Source organism: Phyllobates terribilis, unplaced genomic scaffold (assembly GCF_046119375.1).
Source record: "Phyllobates terribilis strain yellow unplaced genomic scaffold, ASM4611937v1 Scaffold_1__5_contigs__length_1240528914, whole genome shotgun sequence".
In the NCBI taxonomy this organism is placed as follows: domain Eukaryota; kingdom Metazoa; phylum Chordata; class Amphibia; order Anura; family Dendrobatidae; genus Phyllobates; species Phyllobates terribilis.
In genome coordinates, this window is record NW_027362761.1 from 892064581 (window position 1) to 892083404 (window position 18824).

The following is an 18824-nucleotide window of genomic DNA, read 5'->3' on the forward strand; positions in this document are numbered from 1 at the left end:
TGTGAGGAAATAAGTTAATTTTCTCCTAGTAGCCGCATTTTTAGTAAAGAGGCCAGGAAGCATTGTAATACTATTTACCTGCAGATTAACACTATACTTGCAAGTAAATAGCAGATTCCAAGGTGACAGGTTCTCTTTAACCCCTTTCTGACTTGAGGCGTAACAATACGCACCTGCCTTAGTGACCAGGTACGTATTATTACGCCTCACACATCGCGCCCACACCGAAGCTGTGCGTGCGCGATCGCTGCTGGGTGTCACCTGATTTTGACAGCTGACACCCGGTACTATGTGCCCGGAGCGGTCCCGCATCACTCCCGGCACATTAACCCCCAAAATGCTGTGATGGAATTCGATCGCAGCATTTCCGGGGCCGGCAGACGTAAGAGAGCCCCTCTTACCTTGTATCAGAGACCCCACGCTGTCAGCGCAGGGTCCCGATCGTTGCCATGGTGACCCGATATCTGGGTCACCAGGCATTAGGAAAGTTAGATAGATTTTGCACAGTGCACAATCTAACTTGTGTCTGCAGGGCTGGCAGCCTGCATAGCACAGGGATGCTGCTGTGTGACGGCTGCCAAACATAAAAACCCGAAGAATAAATATATCTAATCACTTACACCGAACGGCATAAAAATAAACTCTAGAGTTAGGGTAGGTGTTACGGTTAGGGTAGGTGTTATGGTTAGGGTTGGTGTTACGGTGTTACGGTTAGGGTGTTACGGTTAGGGTTAGTGTTGGGGTTTTTTCAAAAGTAAAGAAAATAAAATGATGATATGGTGACTAGTCTTGAGCGCAAGTGCTCACTACTTGAGTTTGCATCGGGTGCTCAGGTATGCACAGAGTATCACGGGTGCTTGAGTGATATGTTCGAGTCTCCGCTCCATATGTTTTGCGGTTGTTATACAGCCAAAAAAAACACTCAGGGATTGACTGCCATGAAATTATTTTAGGTGTCTAACAACCGTGAAACATGCAGGGCATGGACTCGACCATGTCACTCGAGCACCCGTGATACTTGGTGCATACCAGAGTACCTGATGCAAACCCAAGTAGCGAGCACTTGCACTCAAGACTAATTACAACTTATTCAATATGGTTACCAAATGTTATCAAATTCTGTGTTGTACCTCTGGGTTCAAAATGTTCACAATACCCCTTGATAAAATCCTTGAGGGGTGTAGTTTCCAAAATGGGGTCACTTGTGGGGGGTTTCCACTGTTTAGGCGCATCAGGGGCACCTGGGGGTTCAAGGTGCTCACCACACATCTAGATAAGTTCCTTGAGGGGTCTAGTTTCCAAAATGGGATCAGTTGTGGGCGGTTTCCACTGTTTAGGCACATCAGGGGCTCCCCAAATGCGACATGGTGTCCTCTAATTATTCAAGCAAATTTTACATTTAAAAAGTAAAATGGCGCTCTTTCCCTTCCGAACCCTGCTGTGTGCTCAAACAATAGTTTTCCCCCACATAAGTGGTATCAGCGTGCTCAGGAGAAATTGCACAACAAGTCTTGGGGTCCATTTCTTCCTGTTACCTTTGCAAAAATAAAAATATGTGGGTCTAAAGTAACATTTTTGTGAAAAAAATAAATGTCCATTGTTTTCTTCCACATTCCAAAAATTCCTGTGAAGCACGTGAAGGGTTAATAAACTTCTTGAATGTGATTTGGAGCACCTTGAGTGGTGCAGTTGTTATAATGGTGTCATTTTGGGGATTTTCTGTCATAAAGTCCCCTCAAAGTCACTTCAAATGTGACGTGGTCCCTAAAAAAAAAATGTTTTTGTAAATTTTGTTGGAAAAATGAGAAATCGCTGGTCAACTTTTAGCCCTTATAACTTCCTTACAAACATTTTGGTTACAAAATTGTGCTGATGTAAACTTGACATGTGGGAAATGTTATTTAGTAACTGTTTTGTGTGACATACAGTATCTTTCTGATTTAAGGGCATGAAAATTAAAATTTTTAAAATTGCTACATTTTCGGCAAATTTGCTATTTTTTTCACAAATATGCGTCAGTCATATCGAATAATTTTTACCACGATCATGAGGTACAATATGTCACAAAGAAACAATCTCAGAATCAGTGGGACCCGTTGAAGCGTTCCAGAGCTATTACGTCATAAAGTGACCGTGTTCAGAATTGTAAAAATTGGTCTGGTCATTAACGTGCAAACCATCTTTGGGGGTAAAGGGGTTAAAGGGGTTGCCCAGTCCAAATCAATAAGTCTGCAGTCACTCTGTGTGACTGCAGACTTATGAATCCCCCCAGCTCACACACTGTGCGCTGTGGGGATTCACCAGTTTCTGAGCCGGGACTGGAGGGTATGTTTGCGTTAAGCATACCCCCGGACAGTGGGCGCGGCCTCACTTCCATACACTTGTATTGAGCAAGGCCGACTAGTGATGCAGCCGTCCAGTGGGCGTGGCCGTCTAGGGGGCACGGCCTTCCTCCATACAAGTGTATGGACGAGAACGCGCCCACTAGTTGGGTTCTGGCCAGAAGTATGTATAACTCATTCATACCCTCTGGTCCTGGCTCAGAAACCGGCGAATCCCTGTAGCGCAGAGTGCATGCGCAGAGTGACTGCAGACTTATCTATTTGGACCGGACAACCTCTTTAACACACATCAGTTATTGACGCTCCCACTATTCCTTGTGTAGCAGCAGGCTATGGTCTGGTGTGGGCCCACTTGTAAGAAAGTATTTATCCAAATGGATGACACCCAACACGTATCCTGCTCAGGCACTATTAAATTGAATAGTGTCTGGATGCCAACCGGCTGTGCTGCCCAACGTGCAGTTGTCTCTCTAATTTGAAGTGTTAAATTGTAGCTTCTGATTGTCTAACCAAATGATATAGTAAGTCAACCTGATAAAACATCTTAAGTTTGTTTTTTCAGTGGCCCACGTCAGTGAATAGATGTGTGTGCTTCCGCCACCCACCGGGCTCTAAATATTTGCCTTTATACTACTGGTTATTGCTTCGATATATTTGAAAGTCAAATGCTGCCATTATGTTATGGCAACAACCCCCAGAATAGAAAGTATGAATGATAAAATGTAAGTTTTCGCTCCTTTTATCTATGGTTACCGATTCCACACGTACCCTTCATACTGATGAGACTGTTTTGCTAGCAGGTACTCCATGGACAGCGCATTGGAACTGACGCCAGCTTGAAGTCTGGTGAAATGAGAATATTTATTCAGGCACGCTGCCATGTATAAAGGGAAGTAGCAGCCAGCTACTTTATTAAACAGGTGGATAGATAGTAAACAGATGTCAGGGTTTGTTAGATCAATGTACTGTGTTTCCAGGAGATTTTCGAAAGTAAATAAGAAACATTTAATCAGTGATGGGAAATAAGGGGGCCAATGACCTCAATACACATTCATATCTATAGGTAATGTACAACCAGCTCAGAATGACATGTATTACTAGAAATCAATGTTCAGGAGTGATAACCAAGGAACAACACAACACCATTTTAAGAAAATATGTCCAAAATTGTTATTTTCTGGGGAATAAAGGTAGTTACTAAAACAGATGTGTCAGCAGAGCTGACAGGTCCTCTTAACATCTTTCCTTTTCCTACAAGAATCTATATACAATAAAGTATAGCCAGAAAAATATATATAAAGACTTTAATGGTGACAAAGGCAAAAGTATTCTAGGAGTGATACCTTTATTGGCTAGCCAAAAAAATTATATTTCCTAGCTTTTAGATGCAGGGACTCCTTCATCAGGCAGGTTTTTGTAAACCTACCTGAGTAAGGGGCCTCTATGCTCCTAACGCTATAAAATGTAATTTTTCTAATAGTATCTACAGGTATAACACTAAAGCCATACATGCACATTAGATGATCGGCAGCTATTTCAGCTATCTCTTCCATACACAGGAGCTCAAATGCTCCTGTGTTCTCTGTCAGACATGACTCATGGCAGTTTACCTCCAGAGGAACAAGATGATCATCAGTCCAAAATCAGACTAGTCAGATCTTTAATTCCCCTGACCATCAATCGTCTACTGCCCCCATACACATTAGATTATTCACCAAACCCGACGATATTGACAGGTTTGGCCGACTTTAGTCTGGGTATGGGGGCCTTAAAAGAAGGGAGGTGCAGAGCAGATAAGACAAGTGATGTCAGCCTTGCAAGTAGCAGTATGCTTTCAGATCTATCTCCGAATTCGCAGAACAGCCAGCTATGTGAAAAAGTACTTCAGACACTACAGCCACAAAATGTTAGGAAGTGTTTAATGAAGATAGTTTCGAAACGTATCTGTTTTTACATTTACAGGTAGGGAAGCAAAGGAACGATATGTTTCAGGGTTCCAGACTTAAAGCTATCTATGCTCTAAGTCTTTGGCTAAATTCACAAGAGCCACAAAAGATTAGCTATTCAAGCAATAGTACCGACTGTTTGTGTGTCAATCAGAAATATAAAACCTAAAATTAGACACATCAACCCTAGAATATGTAATTAAAATTATTAGATTATTTAGGTAATAAGAATAAAATGCAAGATATAACAAATATAACAAAGAGGTGAAAAGGGGATGAAAGATTAAATCAGAGAACACGGAGGGGTGTGCATGTATGGTCGCATCCGTAATGGACTAATATATATGATTAATAGCAGTGTGTATAGATATATCACATTGAAGATTTGGGGTGATCATATAACAATTTTAATTAAATATGAGTTTATAAGTAAAGTGCACAGTGCAATAAATAGGTAAATTAATTATTTAATATTAGCCACAACCAAATATCAAAGAAACATAATAATAAAGCAGCTATTAATCATTAGATAGTGTATTGGGAGCAGCCAAAATCACAATAAATAAATACATGAATAAATAGCATATGGAAGCCTGTATAAACATATACTAACCCCAGGGGTATCGTGTCTCACATCCGACGCGCGTTTCGCTGTTGCTTTGTCAGGGATAGAGAGAGACCGAATGTATGTGTATATATATACACACACGGAGCAAATAGCTCATTAGTATGGGCAGGTGGTGCGGAAGGAGGAACTGCGCGTACCATGCATGGTAGTTCCGGCGCGACCTTCTTCCAGGCAGACGCGTCTCCATGGAGCGCGGTCGCCCAGAAAGAGGTAACGCCGGCGTGCGTGTCAGCGTGGACCGCAGAAGGGGAGAAACCGGAAGTGACATAAACTTAAATGACTATGTGAATGGGAGAAGCCCCAGATGAATATATACACAAAGAACAATGCAACGATGAGTATGATGCACAGAATGAATGGTGCATAACCACAAAAAAATAAAAATAAATAAAAATGAATAAAACAAAGCATGTGTGAGAGAGAATAGTCCTCTCCCAGTGACCAAATCAAATATATGTCAAAGTATGTGTATAGCATGAGAAATATCTATATATATATATATATATATATATATATATATATATATATATATATATATATATATATCTATATAAAAAAATATAAATATGGAAAAGAAAAAAGAGGAATAAGCAAAATAAATAATGAAAAAAATAAAATAAATGAAATAAAATATAAATAAATAAAAATAAATATTATTTAATATTAAATATTTTTTATAAATAAATAATAAAGATAAATACTATGTAATATAAAATGTGTAAAATAAAAATAGGTATACAAAATAATGTGAATAAGAGAATAGACGAAATGTGTGAGTAAACAGTGCTCCAACAGCAAGGCTGGACGTGAATTACAGAAATATGCACAAATATAAAGGGTTCCTCCATCTTGAAGCTAGGACATGCAATGGACTAGCCGCCTCCATAAATATATCTTCATAGACCACTCAAGAAGAATTCACTGGCCACCCAAGAAAACATTCGGACGAAACAAGGAAACTAGAAAAATAGGAAAGGTGAATTAAAAACACATAAAAACTACAAAATTAAAACCAAGCAGCATAAGACAAAAGGAATGAATAGAGCGCACAGGGACCATTCAAAGAAAAGGAGCAAAACTATGAGATTCGTTTAGACTAAGGGGGGATATGGAATTTAAAATGGTGATCCATTTTACCTCCTTTTGTGCTAACAGTTTTTTCCAGTTGCCACCCCGAAATCCTGGATAGACACAGTCAATGCCACTTACCTTTAATGTCGAAGGATCACAATTATGAAATTTTTTGAAATGACGAGGAATAGTCTTCAATTCTTCAAGATTATCATTTTCACTGGCTGCCCTTATGTCTAAGACACGTTCACGTGTCCTCCTACATAATTCCCTCGTTGTCATCCCGATGTAGATTTTATTACATGGGCACCTGGTACTATAAATAACACCTCTTGCGCGGTACCACCAGCGGAACACCGTCGCGAACACGCCGCACACGCATCCGCTGAGATCAGACGAATGATTCACTGACCGCCTCCATCTTTGTACAGGAGGAGCGCATGAGCAGTTTTAATGTGACCACCGCTATCTGCCTGCACAAAGATGGCGGTGGTCTGATTTACTGAGAGGGGAGAAGGCTCAAATGAGAGAACACATGAGGGAAGAAGACAGCACAGGGGTGGAGAGAGAGAGCAGAAAAGGGGAAGAGCACATGGGGTACACAGGTCAAAGGAGAGATCACATGAGAGGAGAAGACAGCAGATGGGGGAGAGAGAAAGCGCACAGGGGGGAGACGGCTCAAACGGGACAGCACATGAGGGGAGAACACAGCACAGGAAGGAGAGAGACCGCAGACAAGTGGGATAGCACATGGAGTAGACAGGTCAAAGAAGAGAGCACAGATGGGAGAAATCAGCACATGGGGGAAAGAGAGAGTGGATAGGTGGGTGAGCACATGGGGGGAGAGATTCTCAACGCTGCAAAACATGCCCCCATCGTGACATTACCGCCCTCCCGATGCGATAGCATCGGGCCTCCATCTAGTAATAATAATCTTTTTATTTATATAGCGCCAACATATTCCGCAGCGCTTTACAATTCAAACAATTTACAGACATTATTGGTCCTGTCCCCATTGGGGCTCACAATCTATTAGTATGTCTTTGGAGTGTGGGAGGAAACCGGAGAACCCAGAGGAAACCCACGCAAACACGGGGAGAAAGACTTAGGTATACTAATAGATCATAGACTGAACATGAGTCAACAGTGTGATGCAGCAGCAAAAAAGGCAAATACAATTCTGGGATGTATTAACAGAAGCATACAGTCTAGATCACGTGAAGTCATTATCGGTCTTTACTCCTCTTTGGTCAGACCTCATCTGGAATACTGTGTACAGTTTTGGGCACCACATTTTAAAAAAGACATAGACAAACTGGAGCAAGTTCAGAGAAGAGCGACCAGAATGGTGACTGGTCTGCAAACCATGTCCTATGAGGAACGGTTGCAGGATTTGGGAATGTTTAGCTTGCAAAAAAGAAGACTGAGAGGAGACTTAATAGCTGTCTACAAATATGTCAAGGGCTGTCACATTGTAGAAGGATCATCTTTATTCTCATTTGCACAGGGAAAGACTAGAAGCAACGGGATGAAACTAAATGGAAGGAGACACAGATTAGATATTAGAAAAAACTTTTTGACAGTTAGGGTGATTAATGAGTGGAACAGGCTGCCACGAGAGGTGGTGAGTTCCCCTTCAATGGACGTCTTTAAACAGAGGCTGGACAGACATCTGTCTGAGATGATTTAGTGAATCCTGCTTTGAGCAGGGGGTTGGACCAGATGACCCAGGAGGTCCCTTCCAACTCTACCATTCTATGATTCTATGAGAACATTTAAACTCCTTGCAGATGTTGTCCTTGGTGGGATTTGAACCCAGGACCCCAGCGCTGCAAGGCTACAGTGCTAACCACTGAGCCACCGTGCCGCAATCCGTTCAAGGCTGCGGTTATCCCGATTGCTTGTGCACCTTTTTTTACCACACTTTTAACTTCCACTCAACTTTCCATTAATATGCTTGGATACAGCACTCTGTGAACAGCCAGCTTCTTTAGCAATGACCTTTTGTGGTTTACCCTCCTTGTGGAGCGTGTCAATGACTGTCTTCTGGACATCTGTCAAGTCAGCAGTCTTCCCCATGATTGTGGAGCCTACTGAAACAGACTAAGGGACCTTTTTAAATGCATCGGAAGCCTTTGCATGTGTTTTTGTTAATTATTTTAATTTACTGAGATAATGACTTTTGTGTTTTCATTGGCTGTAAGCCATAATCATCAACATTAACAGAAATAAACACTTGAAATAGATCACTCTGTTTGTAATGACTTTATATAATATGAGTTTCACTTTCTATATTGAAGAACTGAAATAAATTAACTTTTTGATGATATTCTAATTTAGTGAGAACTCCTGTGTGTGTGTGTGTGTGTGTGTGTATGTATTACATAAGTAAAGTATATCTATACGTGTGTGTGTATATGTATATATTTATATTTATATTGTGGTAGATCGGTTCACTCGGCTGCACATAGAGGTAGACACGAACACTGTCTCTTTAAATGTTCTGATGGTTTATTAAGAGTGCTGCATAAACCATGGCAACGTTAGCAAAACAAACATGGCCTAACAGGAAAAACAAAACATTATGTATGGCACAGTCCTTGTTGCTATGGGTAACCGCCCTCTTCAGGAACAAACCACCCAAAGTTTAGCTTTCCTTCACATGACAATACAGCTCCAGAGCTTGTGTCTCCAGGCTCTCCCCACACCAAATGCTCTAAAAGGCTGGGAATTTATCCTCTGACCTCCTCCCTCCCTACAGGTGTTTAATAACCCTAGCACTAAGCATGGCTGATTAACCCCTGTCATGACTTTGTGTGCTGGAACATTTTTCCAGAGACTGGGGTAGGATTTGTGGCAAGGCTCAAGGCACACATGGAAGTGCATGCAACTCACCTGGTGCTCCTGATTCATGAATCAGAAGGGTCTGATTCCAGCATACCTCCTGGCAAGGTCAGCGTGAACTCTGCTGGTCTTGATGAATCAGGCCCTTATTCTTTACATATGGTGATTCCTCAATAGTGCTATAAAACTGTAGATGGCACAAAAGCAGAATACAAAATCCCAGATGTTTTTTTTTTTTAATTTTGAGACCGAATGTTTGCTTTTACACACGCAAAACTAAAATACATATATGTTTATTTTACAGTCCATATTCTATCTTGATTAAAAGTGGGAACACTGGGCATATAGGTTGGTAATGTACAGTGTAGACCAATAGTTTGGACACACCTCATTTAAAGATTTTTCTGTATTTTCATGACTATGAAAATTGTACATTCACACTGAAGGCATCAAAACTATGAATTAACACATGTTTAATTATATACTTAACAAAAAAGTGTGAAACAACTGAAAACATGTCTTATATTCTAGGTTCTTCAAAGTAGCCACCTTTTGCTTTGATGACTGCTTTGCACACTCTTGGCATTCTCTTGATGAGCTTCAAGAGGTAGTCACCGGAAATGGATTTCACTTCACAGGTGTGCCCTGTCAGGTTTAATAAATGGGGTTGGGACCATCAGTTGTGTTGTGCAGAAGTCAGGTGGATACACAGCTGATAGTCCTACTGAATAGACTGTTAGCTGCTTTTTTCTTGCCATAATACAAATTCTAACAGTCTATTCAGTAGGACTATCAGCTGTGTATCCACCTGACTTCTGCACAACACAACTGATGGTCCCAACCCCATTTATTAAACCTGACAGGGCACACCTGTGAAGTGAAATCCATTTCCGGTGACTACCTCTTGAAGCTCATCAAGAGAATGCCAAGAGTGTGCAAAGCAGTCATCAAAGCAAAAGGTGGCTACTTTGAAGAACCTAGAATATAAGACATATTTTCAGTTGTTTCACACTTTTTGTTAAGTATATAATTCCACATGTGTTAATTCATAGTTTTGATGCCTTCAGTGTGAATGTACAATTTTCATAGTCATGAAAATACAGAAAAATCTTTAAATGATAAGGTGTCTCCAAACTTTTGGTCTGTACTGTATATATTATAAACTTTGTGCATGTATTTGAGTGGCTAATATGTAAATGCATGTATGATGTATCAGCATGTGGATATTCTTTATGGTGTCTAATGTAAATATGCATATGAATGTACATGTATTTATGGAAGTGAGGCCTGACTAATTGGGGAGCCCAAATATAAGTTCTGCATGGGGGCCTCCAAAGTCAGTGTTTGCCCATGGCATGAATATACCCTTTTACTGATTGGAGACCTTGCATAAACTAAATTGTTGCTTTCACTCAAGAACTCACACAAGCTATTGTTCATGTGTCAAGACTGAGGCCGCAGGAGAGTCAGCATAAATGTACTTCTGCAGCAGTTAAATACCGGAGGGGAAAGTAATGTACAGTCTTTAATAGACTGAGAATAGCAATATTCAAGAGAAAGCAACGAGTCAACAGACCAGAACAGATACGCAAGCCTAATTAGAACCAAGGAATGTGTATTCTGTATATACATCATTGTATGCATAGTAGAGACATTGTGCTGTATGTACCATTGAAAACCATAAACAGACACTGTGTATAAAAGCAGGTCACCATGTAAAGGCACACGTTCCTATTGTGGAATCCAGGGACTATACACTGTATATCCAGTGTGCCGTAAGTGATTTCTCTTAACTCTAAGGAGAAGAGAAGATGGCAAAGCAGCAAATTTATGGTGCATTTTTCATTTAATAGCTATGAGCTCTAGTTTTCGTGGTTGATCATGCACTATACTGTATCTCACAGCTGGCTTCTTGTCAGCATATCTCTGCTCTGCCTCCTCCTGTGACATAGTGTATTCTACATTTGGAATGAACTCCATGCTTGTGTACAACGTCTGCTCCTGTACAGTTAGTACCCTGCCTGACCAATTATATCTTCTACCTTCTTTATCAGTAAAGCTAGTTGTGGTGTTGTACCTTTTTTGGGCAGAGCTCAACTCCCCTGCAGTCCTCCACAGCAGAGCTTGTAATAGGCAGGGCAGAGTTCAGCTGTGTGTGTTGCCTGCTGCTGACAGATCTGTGACGTGAAACTGCAAATGCTGCTATATTGATGCATATGGCAGAAGATTACATATGCATCCGAACATTTAATGGAGACTTCCAACTGGAATGTATGTTGCAGCAGACGTGACAATATTCACACCATTTGGAGGCAGAGTCTTTTGTTACATACAGCGGGCGAAATAGCTATTGAACATGTCACAAATTTTCTAAGTAAATATAGCGCATTTTTCAGACCATAAAACGCACTTGTGTTCCCCAAAATTTGGGAGGAAAATGGGGGTGCGTCTTATGGTCCGAACGTAACGGGAGTTGCGGTGGTGGTGGAGCGAGATCGTAGGAAGCAGGGCCCTCCATTCCCTCCATCAGGAACCTGGCGGTGGCTGCAGATGAAGTGAGATGCTGCGGTGCCGATGCTTGCCTGTAGGCGGTAAGGCAGAGCGGCGTGCGCGGTTTGTCCGGTGGCCGCGGCCTTCTTCCTGAAGCTGTGATCTACTCCTTGAGGCCCATGGCAGCGGCCAATGGAAAAGCAGAGCACGCCGCTCTGTTTCACCCCCTACAGCCAGACACTGGCCCCACAGCATCTCACCTCTTCTGCTGTCGCCGCCAGGTTCCTGATGGAGGGAACGGAGGGCCCTGCTTCCTACGATCCTGCACCACCACCACCACAACTCCCTGCTGCTGGAGCACCCCAGGTCCGCAGCATTCCTCCACTTCTGCCGGCTTCTTGAGGGACCCTGCCTCCTGTGACCCCCGCTCCACCTCCCCTCAGGTAAGATACCTATTCAGACTATAAGACGGACTCCTATCTTATAAAAAAAAACTTCTCCTATTTTCCACCCCAAAATTTGGGGTGCGTCTTATAGTCTGAAAAATGTTATTTCTAAAGGTGCTATTGAGATGAAATTATCACCAGATGTCAGTGATAACCCATTTAATCCACACAGACAAATAAATTAAACCATAATGTCCATAAATGAAGTTGTGTAGTAATGAGAAATGACATGAAAAAAGTATTGAAGACACTTACTGAAATGTATTTAATAATTTGTACAAAAGCCTTTGTTAGTGATGACAGATTTAAAATGCCTCCTGTGTGGACAAACTAGCCGCATGCATTGCTCGAGTGTGATTTTTACCCATTCTTCCACACAAACGCTCTTCAAATCCTGGAAGCCTTGTGGGATCCATCTATGAACTCTGAGCTTTAGTTTCTTCCATACATTTCTTTTAATGGGTTTAGGCCAGGTGATTGGCTGGGCAACTATAGCCGATTTTAGTTTCTTTCTGTTAAACCAACTGAAAGTTTCCTTGGCTGTGTGTTTGGGATCATTGTCTTGCCGAAATGTCTACCCTCGTTTCATCATCTTCCTGGTAGATGGCAGCAGATGGTTCTCAAGAATGCCTCGTTACATTTGTCCATTCATCCTTCCTTCAATTATATGAAGTTTGCCAGTGCCATATGCTGAAAAACAGCCCCACACCATGATGTTCCCACCTTCAAACTTCAATGTTGGCATTTTGTTTTAACATGGTGTGTATTATGGCCGGTTTATGGTGAAATTATGTTCTTTCCATTTCCAGATTATGGCCCAAACAGTGCTCACTGGAACCTTCAGTAGTTTATAAATTCTTCTGTAACCAGTGCCATCAGTATATTTTGCAACAATGAGATTGTGAAAGTCTTGAGACAGCACACTGGTTTTACCCATCATGAGATGTTTCTTGTGTGGCACCTTGGTAATGAGACACCTTTTTTATAGGCCATCAGTTGAACCAGCTGATACTATTTTTCAACAACTGGCAGGATTGCTTTCTAATTACTATAGATTTCAGCTGGTGTCATGACTTTCCATGGCTTTTTGCACCTCTTTCTTCATGTCTTCAATACTTTTTCCCTGTATCATTTCTCATTATTACACATAACATAATTTATTGACATCTATGGTTTGATTTCTTTGCCTGTGTGGATTGGATGGGTTGTTACCGACATCTGGTGAGAATTTCATGTCAATAGCACTTTTAAAAATATATTTACTTAGAAAATTGGTGACGTGTTCAGTACTTATTTCTCCCGATGTAGCTTCCACTCTCTGAACCTCCTTTACCTGGATCAATCAGAGCAATATCATCCCTGGACGCTTTTAAATCAAGATTCAAAATGCATCTGTTAAGTTTGGTGTTTAAAGGTTAATTACACACCCGTCCTCTACATCAGACTTCGTGAGAAAAGCACAATACAAATGTTTGTTTGCTATTCCAAACAATGGAATCTATTAGAAAAAAGTTTTTTTTCATTCAATAAACTCTTACAGTTCTGGATGCATCACAAATGCATGTGTATGTTTAAGTGCGATGTTGGCATAGATTTAGGATGACGTAGCATACAGACAATGCATATTACTTGCTTTACAGTACATACTTTGGAGTCCACTTCGCAAACATTCAATTATAAGATGACAAAGGTTCATAAGATTTTTTACTAAAATATTTAGCCATTAAAGGGAATCTGTCACTGGATTCATACTGCCCGAACCATGGGCATCATGAGCCTGGCAGTGTTTCCGAGAAAACAGTTTGAAGAGCCGCCCAAGGACCATAGTGAGAGGCCTGATTAGTTTGAGGTGGTCTCCACCTGGATACTCCCCACCCCACTCCAAATGACTGACAGGTCTCTTTCATGTTTGTACATAGGGAGTGAAACGGTGCAGTGAGAAGACAGCCGGGGGTTGTGACTATTCAGGCCTCTTCTTATCCCCAGCCAGCTCTTCAAACTATTTTCTCTGAAATGTAAAACACAGCCAGACACGGATTCATGCTGCCTTTGGTTCGAGCAGTGTGAATCTAGTGACAGGTTACCTTTTCTTTGCCATAAATATTGAAAGCCTCTAATCCATACATGGCTCCAGGTGACATAACTGTACTGTTTTCTGGGCTGGAGAACATCTCTTTAACACTATATAATAATGATGAGTTTCTATTTAATTGACAATGAAGTTGTAAAGCGGCCCTGTAATCTCCTGAAATATGCATGGCATTCTATCTTGCTGCCCGCCACATACTGGTTTCAAAAAATACCACTCTCCCCTGAGAAGGTAACAATGCTACAGAGATCAATACGTCTGAAGTGTGCCGTAATCTGCCTTTCATTTTCTGTGGCTCTCATGTTATCTATTCTTAGCACAGCATTCTCGCTTTCATTGCATTAACTCTAGGGCGAATACTGTGTGTAAATCATTTCAAGGGAGCTTTCCTTCTGCAGAATTTCCGAGCTCTATAGAGCAGTGTCAGTCATACAAGATGCAATAGTTTTCAGTTTGCAACACAAAATTACTAAAATTAGGTGATGTTTATCTTGTTCAAAAAGAGAGAACATGTATGCACATCCATATTTGCAGAGATCTGATCCTTCTATTTGTCAGGAAGTCATCTATTACGTATTTGCTGTACTGTACAGTGATCAAAGTTGCCTCAAGACACCATCTGCAGTGGGAGTTTCCCTGTTGCCTGACTAAAGTCCCCATACACATTGGATTAAAGTATGGTGCTTAAATGATCATTTAAAGAGGTTTTTTTTCATATTCAGAAATGGGTAAAATTGCAAAGTACTTGTAAAAAACAAACTTTAAAATATACCTCTTATTAAAAATACTCTACCTTCTCAAGAATGGTAGGATTTTCATTTTGATAGTTTACAACTTACTGCCCAGGTTACTGACTAATTCTGCAGTCTTTTGAGTTGGCCGGTTATATAGGCAAGTGGAGCTCACTTGCAGGCTTCTTGGTATACAGTTTTCAAGCATTGCTTTGAAGCTGGCCGGATCGCTGAATTTGCATCTGCCATCTGCATTGGAAAGTACACAGTTTGGGCTGGTAGCCTCGCCATGCCATTAGCCAAACTGCCAGTTTTCAGGAGTTCACCACTCCAGGGCAAGCAGTAATCCAGCAGGCAGAGGAGAACTCCACGGGAAGCAGTAAGCCAGGAGGCAGAGGAGAACTCCACGGGAAGCCGTAAACCAGGAGGCAGGGGAGCACTCCACGGGAAGCAGTAAGCCAGGAGGCAGGGGGGTACTCCACACGAAGCAGTAAACCAGGAGGCAGGGGAGACCTCCATGGGAAGCAGTAAGCCTGGAGGCAGAGAAGCACTCCACGGGAAGCAGTAAGCCAGGAGGCTGGGGAGCACTCCATGGGAAGCAGTAAGCCAGGAGGTTGAGGAGAACTCCACGGGAAGCAGTAAGCCAGGAGGCAAGGGAGCACTCCACACGAAGCAGTAAGCCAAGAGGCAGAGGAGCACTCCACGGGAAGCAGTAAACTGGGAAGCAGTAAGCCAGGAGGCAGGGGAGCACTCCACGGGAAGCAGTAGGCCAGGAGGAAGGGGAGCACTCCACAGGAAGCAGTAAGACAGGAGGCAGAGGAGCACTCCACGGGAAGCAGTAAACTGGGAAGCAGTAAGCCAGGAGGCAGGGGAGCACTCCACGGGAAGCAGTAGGCCAGGAGGAAGGGGAGCACTCCACAGGAAGCAGTAAGACAGGAGGCAGAGGAGAACTCCACGGGAAGCAGTAAGCCAGGAGGCAGAGAAGCACTCCACGGGAAGCAGTAAGCCAGGAGGCTGGGGAGCACTCCATGGGAAGCAGTAAGCCAGGAGGTTGAGGAGAACTCCACGGGAAGCAGTAAGCCAGGAGGCAAGGGAGCACTCCACACGAAGCAGTAAGCCAAGAGGCAGAGGAGCACTCCACGGGAAGCAGTAAACTGGGAAGCAGTAAGCCAGGAGGCAGGGGAGCACTCCATGGGAAGCAGTAATCCTGGAGGCAGAGGAGAACTCCACGGGAAGCAGTAGGCCAGGAGGAAGGGGAGCACTCCACAGGAAGCAGTAAGACAGGAGGCAGAGGAGAACTCCACGGGAAGCAGTAAGCCAGGAGGCAAGGAAACACTCCACACGAAGCAGTAAGCCAAGAGGCAGAGGAGCACTCCACGGGAAGCAGTAAACTGGGAAGCAGTAAGCCAGGAGGCAGGGGAGCACTCCATGGGAAGCAGTAAGCCTGGAGGCAGAGGAGCACTTCAATCTCGAGGCCTGATAATGTGAATTACCATTTAAAGAATGGTCGTTTAACGTATTGCTGACACAATCATACACGTTTTAGTCAATATAGCCGGTCATAGTTGTTCAATCTGGCCATACCTGTTCTGTGACACCGTTCAACAAATGAGTGATTGTTTTGAGAATTTTCTTTCATTGAAATATCATTCATGGATGAGTGATTTTTTGTTTGAATAAAAGATCTTTTTGATGAAAAAAATCAAATACAGACAACTTCATTTCATATGACAGTCTCTGATCTGTTGACTTAACCCCTTAAGCCCCGAGGGTGGTTTGCACGTTAATGACCAGGCCAATTTTTACAACTCTGACCACTGTCACTTTGAGGTAATTACTCTGGAACGCTTCAACGGATCCCCCTGATTCTGAGATTGTTTTTTCGTGACATATTGTACTTCATGATTGTGGTAAAATTTCTTCGATATCACTTGCGTTTATTTGTGAAAAAAATGGAAATTTGGCGAAAATTTTGAAAATTTTGCAATTTTCAAAATTTGAATTTTTATGCCTTTAAATCCGAGAGATATGTCACACAAAAGAGTTAATAAATAACATTTCCCACATGCCTACTTTACATCAGCACAATTTTGGAACCAAAATTTTTTTTTGTTAGGGAGCTATAAGGCTTAAAAGTTGACCAGCGATTTCTCATTTTTCCAACAAAATTTACAAAACCATTTTTTTAGGGACCACATCACATTTGAAGTCACTTTGAGAGGTCTTTATGACAGAAAATACCCAAAAGTGACACCATTCTAAAAACTGCACCCCTCAAGGTGCTCAAAACCACATTCAAGAACTTTATTAACCCTTCAGGTGCTTCACAGGAATTTTTTGAATGTGGAAGAAAAAAATGAACATTTAACTTTTTTCACAAAAATGTTACTTTAGACCCAATTTTTTTTTTCACAGGGGTAACAAGAAAAAATGGACCCCAAAATTTGTTGTGCAATTTCCCCTGGGCACGCAGATACCCAATATGTGGGGAAAAAACACTGTTTGGGCGCACGGCAGGGCTCGGAAGGGAAGGAGCGCCATTTGACTTTTTGATTGTAAAATTTGCTTGAATAATTAGCGGACACCATGTTGTGTTTGGAGAGCCCCTGTGTGCCCAAACATTGGAGCTCCCCCACAAGTGACCCCATTTTGGAAACTAGACCCCCCAAGGCACCTATATTGATGCATAGTGAGCACTTGGAACCCCCAGGTGCTTCACAAATTGATTCGTAAAAATGAAAGTGTTTTTTTTTTTTCACTTTTTCATTTTTACAAATCAATTTGTGAAGCACCTAGGGGTTCCAAGTGCTCACTATGCATCTAGATAGGTGCCTTGGGGGTTCTAGTTTCCAAAATGGGGTCACTTGTGGGGGAGCTCCAATGTTTGGGCACACAGGGACTCTCCAAATGCAACATGGTATCCGCTAACAAATTGAATGGAAAATCGGCTCAAATTGTTAGCGGACACCATGTCGCGTTTGGAGAGCCCGTGATGTGCCTAAACAGTGGAGCTCCCCCACAAGTGACCCCATTTTGGAAACTACCCCTCAAGGATTTTATTAAGGTGTATAGTGAACATTTTGAACCCAGAGGTACGACACAGAATTTGTTTACATTAGGTCATCATATTGAATAAGTTGTCATTAGTCTTGAGCGCAAGTGCTCACTACTTGAGTTTGCATCGGGTACTCAGGTATGCACCATGTACAGCGTGTGCTCGAGTGACATGCTCGAGTCCCTGCTCCGCATGTTTCATGGTTATTAGACACCCAAAAAAAAACATGCGGGGATCACTCGTGCATGGCGGGCAATCCCTGTAAAGTTTTTTTGGCCGCGAAGCATATGGGGCAGAGACTCAAGCATGTCACTCAAATACCCACGATACTCAATGCATACCAGAGCACCCGATGCAAACTCAAGTAGCGAGCACTTGCGCTCAACACTAGTCGCCATATCGTCATCTTTTTTTCTTTTGAAAAAAATCCCAACCCCAGCCCTAACCCTAGCACAACCCTAACCCTAGCACAACCCTAACCCTAGCACAACCCTAACCCTAGCACAACCCTAACCCTAGCACAACCCTAACCCTAGCACAACCCTAACCCTAGCACAACCATAACCCTAGCACAACCCGAACCCCAAACCCAGCCCTAACCCTAGCTCAATCCTCACCTAAGAGTTTATTTTTGACGCCGTTCCTCGTGCGGTATAAGTGATAAGACGACTTTATTCTTCGGGTCGATGTGATTACAGCAGTACCAGAATCATATGGGGTTTTTATGACTGACAGCTGTCACACACTAAAAGACGCATTTTTTGTAAAATCTAGTTTTTGCATCGCCATATTTTGAGAGCTATAATTTTTCCAGATTTTGGCAGACAGTCATGTGACGGCTTGTTTTTTGCGGGATGAGTTGACGTTGTTATTGGTGCCATTTTCAGGCACGTGACATTTTTTGATCGCTTTCTATTCCGATTTTTGGGAGGCAGAATAAACAAAAACCAACAATTCAGGAATTGTGTTTTTTTTTTATTTTTTTATTCTGTTCCGCGTGTGGTAAAATTGATAAGGCACCGTTATTCTTTGGGTCAGTACATTTACAGCGGTACCACATTTATATCGGTTTTCTATGTTTTGCACTTTTACATAATAAAAGCAATTTTATAGAAAAAAATATTTTTTAGCATAGCTTTATTCTGAGAGCTATAACTTTTTTATTTTTCGGCTGATGGAGCA

General features: G+C 42.1%; 1 protein-coding gene across 15 annotated transcripts in view; it reads left to right on the forward strand.

Moving 5' to 3' along the window:
• The window catches only part of CAMK2D (calcium/calmodulin dependent protein kinase II delta), a 330223-nt gene that overhangs the window by 88954 nt on the left and 222445 nt on the right, over positions 1-18824 (forward strand). The gene's annotated exons all lie outside the window — the stretch shown is intronic.